Raw genomic sequence first — 9,546 nt, forward strand, 5'->3', positions numbered from 1 at the left:
GAATGGGCCCACAGGTGTTAGTGGACAGCAAGTACACCTTATCAGGATCTGTAGGGGTATAACTTTCTGATGTGGACAAATCTAATCCTGCACTGCAGGGGTGGCAGTGATGTTCTGCAATGGTTCATTTGTTTCCTCACTCATCAGGTGCATCATTACGGGTTCCTGAGCCATGGCCTGGGCAGGTAGGAGGTCCCCATGAATTTATTGGGGTGCTGGGTGTGTGCCCCTCTGGGAGTTTCCCCAAAAGTGGATTGCCATTTTTATCAACCTTTGATCTACAATGATTAGCCCAATGGAAGTCCCTATTACATTGAAGACATGGTTTAGGAGGGGCTTTGTTGGTAGTTTGTATGTTAGGACTTTGGGCCCATTGTTTGCATTCTTTGACAAAATGTCCATTGCTGCCACATTTAAAGCACACATTCTGCATTTTTTGCATAACTGCTGCAAATGTCTGGACGTGATGTAAAAAGCTCCCAACATTTTGACAAGCTTTGATGTATTCTCCTACATCTTGAGTTTTAGCTTTTATGCCAGCCAGTATTTGCTAACAATCAGCGTTAGCAATTTCATAGGCCAACTGGAATAGGAGGACCCAGGGAGCCTCTGAGTTAGTTACCTGTCTTTCAATGATCAGCTGCAGTCTGTTAACAAATTCAGTGTAGGGCTCAGTGGAATGCTGCCAAAAGGCAGCGAAAAGAGCCCATACTTTTTATTAGGTGTCCTTTTCCAGGCCTGCAAACGGCTATTTGAGAACGTTAAATAAACAACTGCTGGTCCTGACATGCCTGTTGATCAGGCACAGTATTTTGACCTTCCCCTAAAAGCATTTCTGTGCCAACAGGGATTAGGTTTCCCAGATTTTCCATAGCTTGTACCATGCAAGCCTCCTTATATCCTAATACAAAAACACTATACTGGGCCGGGGTGACTATACCTTAACCATGGTCTCCCAGTCCCAGGGGACCATCACGTACCCATCCGCTATGACCTGAACTATGCCAATGTTAAAAGGACTTTGGAGACAATAATCCTTAACACCTTTTCTTAATTCTTTATAGACCTGGAAAGGGAGTGCATGATAGCGCATAGGACCACCATGCTGTTCGGCAACAGCCAGAAAAACGCATCTCTCTCCTTGAGTTTGGCCCCCTCATAGGCAATGTTGAAAAGCGGGTGGTTTACCAGGGGAGGAATCGAGGTCCCTCTGAGAGGGGGAGGAAGAGAAGGAGGTCGCTGCTCCTCCTGAGGAGCCACAGAAGGCGATGGTGGAGAGAATGGGTCAGGATTCAGGAATTTTATGGCAAGGGACTCTTGCTCCTCCAACACAGCAGAGACCAACAGAGAAGAGAAGGGAGGAGGAGCAGGTTCTAATGAATTAGAATCCACAGGAATGCACAAGGGAGTCAGTGCTGTTCACACCAGACTCCATGTAGTTAACACAGCAAGGGGCACCGGAACCTCCTGCCTAAGATTCTTCTTAAAAATCTTCCCTACGTGTTCCCAGAGCTCCAAATCTAACATGCCCTCATCTGGGAACCAGGGGCAATGCTGTCTTACTGTGCACAAGAGTTGTTGTAAAGCTTCTGGCTCAACAGAACGCTGGGCAGCCTTTAAGAGTCGTTGCAAAGTGCACAGATAAATTCGCTAATCTTTTGTCAGGTGCTGCCCCGCATTAGGAATCCCCTTCTGAAACTACACATGTCAGTCCCTTTCCCAAAGAGGGGAGGGGGAGGGCGGTGACTGTCACTTACTGAGATGATTCCCCTTGCAGTCTGGATGATGAAAACGCCGGACACGCGGATTCTGAATCACATCAGGATCACCACTTGTTGCGGCTTTTTCGTTCCTGAACTCGGTAGTGAAGGAATGCATAATTACTCAAAACACATAGTGTTTAGAGCAGGCGTCCTTAAACTATGGCCCCACGGGCCACATGCGGGTGTTTTTGGCCATTTGTTTTTTTACTTCAAACTAAGATATGTGCAGTGTGCATAGGAATTTGTTCATAGTTTTTTTAAAACTATAGTCCGGCCCTCCAATGGTCTGAGGGACAGTGAACTGGCCCCCTGTTTAAAAAGTTTGAGGATCCCTGGTTTAGACAGGAGACAAACCAAAATCTAAAGGAGAAAATGGCCTCCTCAGCTAAGTTCCTCCCCGTATTTATTTCCAAGGACACATGCAAAGGGTCAGGGCTGTTTGTTAATTTCTTTAACAACTTCCATACAGGTCAGCTGAAAGCACAGCACAGAGCAAACAAGCAGCTTTGGGCAGGTGTTTTCGCCTAACCCTTCATTCACCCTGCTCACATTCTTCTCATCCATCCATCCACCCATCGTTTCTTCTAGGCCCGGCTACTACAGTGCACAGCTTTGGGATGTGGGAGGAAACCGTAGGACCTGGAGAAATCCCGCACATATAGGGAGAAGGTGCCAAAATCCACACAGACAGTGGCCCTGGCTAGGAAGTGATTTTTTTCTCTCAAATTTATGATGAAACGACATTGAGTGAAGCAACGTTATTGGAGGACCTGCTGTATACTGTTTAGTGAAAAGTTGCCTCATGAACCCAACTCCAATCTAAGGTTAGAGTCACTTTTTTTCTGATGGCTGCCCAACGAGTACCCTCACCTGAGGAAAGCCTTCCCCCTCATATTCAGACAGGTCTAGACCTGTCTTCAAAGCCTCAACAGGAAAATCATGTCTGAAAAAAGCCAGGTCTCATACAAGGCACACTTACCTAGTAACAGTTCAGAAAGACAAAAGCAGCCTGACATCAGGACTGGCTGACACTCAGGGCTAGGCCCAGTTGGTGTCAGAACCTGGCATGCTACTGCCTGCTGGGCCATGCTTGTTTGCACATGAACAATCTCACAAAATGCACAATGTCATTCTGTCACTGTGATGAAGTTACGAAACAAGACCATGTCATAATTTTGGCTAGGCAGAGACAAAAACAAGACTACTGAGTGAACCACTTTCCTTACCAGGTACAGCTTTAGCCTTACTCTAATCTTCCCTATTTCAACATAAGATGATATTAAGATATCCAATCAGTGTCTTGTCCCCACTTCCTGACAGTACCCAATGCAGTACCCTTGCTTCTTTGGACCCTCTCCAAATCACCTAACCAAAGCCCAAATCCTAACACCCCCTTACTGAGACGTCCCACAGTTCCCTGAGGCATTCCCATGGTGTGCAGTCTCCCCTGTTGCAAGAAACATTAAACCCAGCTTGTTCAACCATAGGCGAGTTTCTGGAGGTGTTTGGCTACAGTGTTGTCTCCTTCCACCAACATTAGCATTTTGCAGAGGAAACTTAGACCCAAGGAGCCTTTGCCTAAAGTTATATTACTAACAGATTCTAACTAAGGTTTGCTAAGAATATAGACATTGTAAATATCTTTCAAACAAGTAGAGAAGAAAAACATTTATCTTTCACCTAGGTTTGAGACAATACTATAAGGCTACCGGGAACACACCAAGACTTAGAGTAAACTTAAAGTGAGGGAGTTTGGCAAATCAGTGTCATTGCTTTCTGTCTATATTTCGTTTTATTTATCTGATTATCTGGTTCGGCAACCTGAATTTTCTGAAGAGTAGATATTTTTTGCATGGACAAAAGCACACCCAAAGTAATAAATATTAGCCTTTTAATTAACAGATTTTGAAGTTTTTACCAAAGCAGTTCAATTAACAGTAAGCACACATATAACTTTCCAGCTACTAAGAACAGCAAATTCACTTGTTTCACTCAGATTCACGTATTCATTTTAAGATTGTCCTAGCCCCTACTGACTTCATCAGCTTTCCCCAGTTTTCATTACTGAAACTTCCAAAGTCACTGCTGCTTAAACTGCCATCAATTTTGAGTGTTATAGAAGGCAGGGGAAACTATGTAAACACAGAAAAATTACCCAGCAAATGTGGGGGATAGGGCTGAGGCTGGGTATTTCTGAAAACCTGATAAAACCTTCACACTAGAATTTACATATCTACAATAGTAGACTCACTGATTTCCAGTCTTATTCTAACATTTCTTCTTTTTCTTGTTCCCCAAAAGTAAGCACAGAAAAAAATAATATTGCATTACTAAAAATATTAAAAGCCAAATGTCTAAGCGTAGAACAATAACTTTATGTCTCATTAGATGCTCTCTATCCAGCCCCCCAAAAGTATAAAATAACTCATTTTAATATACATATATAGATAAACATGAAAATGACTTATTTTAGAGAACAATTTGTTTCGAGGAATTTTGTGGCTTACTTGAAGGACACTTTTCCTCCCAACTGTCACTTTGAAAAAGTTAATACAGAAAAGTTGTAAAAATAGAACAATATGATGCACACCTGCAGTCCCAGCCAACAGCAGTCAAAGTGAGAACCAAATCAAAGACTCAATTCCCTTCAAAATAGCAACCAAGAAAATAAAGTACCTAAGAATATATTTAACTAAGGAGGTAAAAGACCTCTACAGGGAGAACCACGAAGCACTGAGGAATGAAATAGCAGAGGTTGTACGTAAACAGGTGGAAGAACATACCATGCTTGTGGGTCGGCAGAATCAACATTGTTAAAATGTCTATACTACCCAAAGTGATCTATAGATTCAATGCAATCCCTATTAAAATACTAACATCATTTTTCAGATATAGAAAAAATAATTCCATGTTTCATATGGAACCAGAGAAAACTCCATATAGTAAAAGCGATCTTAAGCAAAAATAACAAATCGGGAGGTACCAATTTACCAGACTTCAAGCTATACTACAAGGCTATAGTAACTAAAACAGCATTGTAGTAGCACAAGAACAGGGACGTAGACCAATGGAACAGAACTGAGAACCCAGATATAAAAGCATCCTCATATAGCCATCTAATCTTTGACAAAGCAGACAAAAACATACACTGGGAGGCCAAGGCACGATCTCTCAAGGTCAGGAGTTCGAAACCAGCCTGAGCAAGAGTAACACCCCATCTTTACTAAAATTAGAAAGAAATTAATTGCCCAACTAAAAATATATAGAAAAAAATTAGCCGGGCATGTAGACATGTGCCTGTATTCCCAGCTACTTGGGAGGCTGAGGCAGAAGAATAGCTTGAGCCCAGGAGTTTGAGGTTGCTGTGAGCGAAGCTGACACCACAGCACTCTAGCCCAGGCAACAGAGTGAGACTCTGTCTCAAAAAAAAAAAAAAAAAAAAAATACACGGGGAAAAGACTCTCTATTCAATAAATGGTGCTGGGAAAACTGGCCACATGTAGAAGACTGAAACAGGATCCACACCTTTCACCTCTCACAAAAATCAACTCATGGTGGATAAGAGACTTAAACCTAAGGCATGAAACTATAAGAATTCTAGAAGAAAACGTTAGAAAAACTAGTATAGACATTGGCTTAGGCAAAGAATTTATGAAGAAGACCCCAAAGGCAATCACAGCAACAACAAAAATAAATAAATGGGACCTGATTAAATTAAAAAGCTTCTGCACAGCCAGGGAAACTATCACAAGAACAGACAGCCTACAGAATGGGAGAAAATATTCGCATGCTACACATCCAATAAAAGGCTGATAACTAGAATCTATATAGAACTCAGGAAAATCAGCAAGAAAAAATCAAACAACCCTATCAAAAAGTGAGCAAAGGACATGAACAGAAACTGTTCAAAAGAAGATAGACTAATGGCCAACAAACATATGAAAACATGCTCAACATCTCTAATCATCATGGAAATGCAAATCAAAACCACAATGAGATATTACTTATCTCCAGTGAGAATAGCCTTTACCAAAAAGTCTCAAAACAATAAACACTGGCATGATTGTTGAGAGAGATGAACACTCAATACACTGCTGGTGGGACTGCAAACTAGTACAACCTCTGTGGAAAGCAATATGGAAATACCTCAAAGAGATACAAGTAGGTCAGGCATGGTGGCTCACGCCTGTACTCCTAGCACTCTGGGAGGCCAAGGTGGGTAGATCGCTCAAGGTCAGAAGTTCAAAACCAGCCTGAACAAGAGCAAAACCCCGTCTCTACTAAAAATAGAAAGAAATTAATTGGCCAACTAAAAATATATACAAAAAATTAGCCAGGCATGGTGGCCCACGCCTGTAGTCCCAGCTACTCAGGAGGCTGAGGCAGAAAGATTGCTTAAGCCCAGGAGTTTGAGGTTGCTGTGAGCTAGGCTGACACCATGGCACTTTAGCCTGGGCAACAGAGTGAGACTCTGACTCAAAAATAAATAAATAAATAAAAGAGATACAAGTAGAACTACCATTTGATCCAACAATCCCATTACTGGGCATCTACCCAAAGAACAAGACGTTAAAATATGGTATATGTATACCATGGAGTTCTATTCAGCCACAAAAAACAAAATGGTGATATAGCACCTCTTATATTATCCTGGATAGAGCTGGAACCTATTCTATTAACTAAAGTATCCCAAGAATGGAAAAACAAGCAACATATGTACTCATCATCAAATTCGTTTTAACATATCAATACTTATAGTACATATAGCACTATATAGTGCACACATAGTAACATATAGTGCACATATAGTAACGTTCACCAGGTGTCGGGCAAATGGGAGGGTGGAGGAGGGGATAGCATATACACACCTAACAGGTGCGGTGCGCACCATCTGGAGAATGGACATGCCTTAAGTCAGAACTCAGGTGAGGCAAGGGCAATATATGTCACCTAAACATTTGTACCCCCATAATACAGTGAAATAAAAAAAAAATTCCTATTCAATAAATAGTGCTGGGAGAATTGGATGGCCACATGTGGAGACTGAAACAGGATCCATACCTCTTACCATTCACAAAAATTAATTCATGATGTATAACAGACTTCAACCTAAGGCATGAAACTAAAAGAATTCTACCAGAAATATTGGAAAAACTCTTCTAGATATCGCCCTAGGCAAAGAATTTATGAAGAAGACTCCAAAGGCAATCACAGCAACAATGAAAATTAACAACAAATTGAAAAGCTTCTGTGTAGGCAAGAAAACAATCAAAAGAGATGAAGGGAGCTGAAGCGAGCCGTCCCAGGGTCAGATTGGCTGAGAACCCAAGTCAGCAGAATGAGAATCCATTGCTTGTTCCCACAATTAGCAGGACGTGGCATGTTGACCAGCTGAAGAAACTTTCTCCAGGCAAACGGCCAAGAACCTGTGGCCTCGCAGGCGAGCCAAGGTTGCCTGGTAACCAGCACTCGGTGCTAGGTGCTGCAAGATGGTCAAGGATTCAAGGTCTTGCACTACTCGAGCCAAGATTGTTTATTATCTGAAAGCGGTACAAAACATCAAAGAGATCTCTTGTAGAAGGCCATGCTTTTTGCTTTGACTGGAAAAGCAGGTGTTGTTGGCAATGGGAAGTCACGTATCAAAAAGTAGCTGGGAAAGTAGCTGGCATGAGAAAATAGCTGCGGGATGCTTGCCCAATTAAACTGTATAAAATAAACTGGCTTGCGCAGTTTTGGCGGCTGCAGTCTGAAATTGTCTCTTGTCTCTGTGTCCTTTTTTCTTCCGGGACTGCAGCCAATTCTGTCCGTCTGCATCTTATGTATATGTTCAGTGTATGTCATCCCCCGTTCTGTAATCGGGCCACGACAAGAGTGAATAGACAACCTATGGAATGGTAGAAAATATTTGCATGCTATACATCCAATAAAGGGCTGATAACCAGAATGTACAAAGAACTCAAACAAATCAGCAAGAAAAAAAATCAAACTACACCATAAAAAAGTGGGGAAAAGACTTGAACAGAAGCTTTTTATAAGAAGATGGACTAATGGCCAATAACATCTGAAAAAATACTCAAAGTCTCTAATCATCAGGGAAATGCAAATATGCAAATCAAAACCACAGCGAGACATCACATAACTCCAGTGAGAATGATTTTTATCAAAAAGTCCCAAAACAACAGATGCTGGAGTGGATGTGGAGAAAAGGGAACACTCATACACTGTTGGTGGGACTGGGAACTAGTACAGCCTCTTTGGAAAATAGTATGGAGATACCTCAAAGAACTAAAAGTAGACCTAACATTTGATCCAGCAACTGGATCCCACTATTGGGTATTTACCAAAAAGAAAAAAAAATCATTTTATCAGAAAAACACATGCACTCGAATGTTTATTGCAGCACCAATTCACAATCATAACAATGTGGAATCAACTCAAGTGCACATCAATACATGAGTGGATTAACAAAATGTGGTATATGTATACTAGGAAGTACTACTTAGCCATTAAAAAAAATGAATAAATACCTTTTGTAACAACCTGGATGGAACTGGTGATAATTCTTCTAAGCAATGTAATTACAATAATGGAAAAATAAATACCACATGTACTCACTATTAAATTGGAACTAACTGATCAACACCCATGTGCACATATAGTAGTAAAACTCAAGGGAAATCAAGTAGGTGGGAGGGGGGAGGAGCAGATGGGGAAATTCACACTGAATGCTATCTTGGTGACCGGCACACATATAACTTTGACTCAAACTGCACAAAATCAAAACGTTTATACCACTATAATACTCTGAAATAAAAAGATATACATACAATAAAAATAATATGGTTTGACAGAGGAATAGGTGGATAGCCGTAAAGTAGCAAATATGGCAAAATGTTAGCGACCATAGAATTAGGTGACTGATACCAGTGTTCACTGTGCATATTTTTCCACTTTTCTGTATGTTGGGAAGTTTTCATAATAAAAAGCTGGATTTTTAAAAAAACTGCGGAAGGCCACCAAAGCGTATGAAAAATAGGATTCTGAGGCAGGCATTCACTGACGACTCAGAGAAAACATCCAGGCCACCCCACCACCCGTTCCCATGCAATGGATCCAATCCCCAGGCAGCCTGGCCGCCTCTCTAACCATCTCTCTGCCCCTGCCGCCTCCTGCTCGCCCAGCCTCAGTCCGTTCTCAGAACACACTCCATCACCTGGTTCCCAGAACTCAGATTGCGCAGTGGTCACGTCATCATCGGCAAGGAGTCACAGTTACAGCAGCAGAAGCCTCCTTAAACCTCCCTCCTGTCTAGCCTCACCCGCTGACCCTCTCCCCCTTGCGCTCCCAGCCCCCTGCGCCGGGTCCCCTGGCCCCACCTCGCCTGCCACGTTTTCATAATCCTCTCAGGCTCCGCGCAAGCAGCAATGGGACCTGATCATATAAGGAAAATATTGCGGGCTCATGCGAGGGCCGCATCGAGGACCCCAGAGCGCCCCACCCTACCACACTCCCTGCAGCCCAGCCCACGCCAGCCTCTCCGCCCCGCTGCGTACCGGAACTGCTTCTGTTTCCGGCCAAGCGAGCGGAGCCTCCGCCCAGCGGTCTGCGCAGCTGCCGGCCGCAGCCAATCCACCGCGCCGTCCCGCCCACGGACTTCCGGCCCCGCTCCCAGCCTGCCGGCCGCCAGTCTCCAAGTCCATGGGTGTTTGGCGCCTAGATGTGTTTTCTACGATACCCGCAGGCGGGGGGGAACATTTATCACCTGCTGGGGGGCCACGGGTTT

The 9,546-nt window shown here is 43.0% G+C and overlaps 2 non-coding genes across 2 annotated transcripts; both read right to left on the bottom strand.

The window, feature by feature from the left end:
* Window positions 1-8,941: 8,941 nt before the first annotated feature.
* Window positions 8,942-9,024, bottom strand: LOC142861786 (small Cajal body-specific RNA 18). The gene has a single exon (XR_012912936.1).
* Window positions 9,025-9,118: 94 nt separating this feature from the next.
* On the bottom strand, window positions 9,119-9,253 carry LOC142861790 (small Cajal body-specific RNA 17). Its single transcript, XR_012912940.1, has one exon.
* Between the last annotated feature and the right edge of the window lie 293 nt (window positions 9,254-9,546).

The sequence above is a fragment of the Microcebus murinus genome, chromosome 17, assembly GCF_040939455.1.
Source record: "Microcebus murinus isolate Inina chromosome 17, M.murinus_Inina_mat1.0, whole genome shotgun sequence".
Lineage (NCBI taxonomy): Eukaryota > Metazoa > Chordata > Mammalia > Primates > Cheirogaleidae > Microcebus > Microcebus murinus.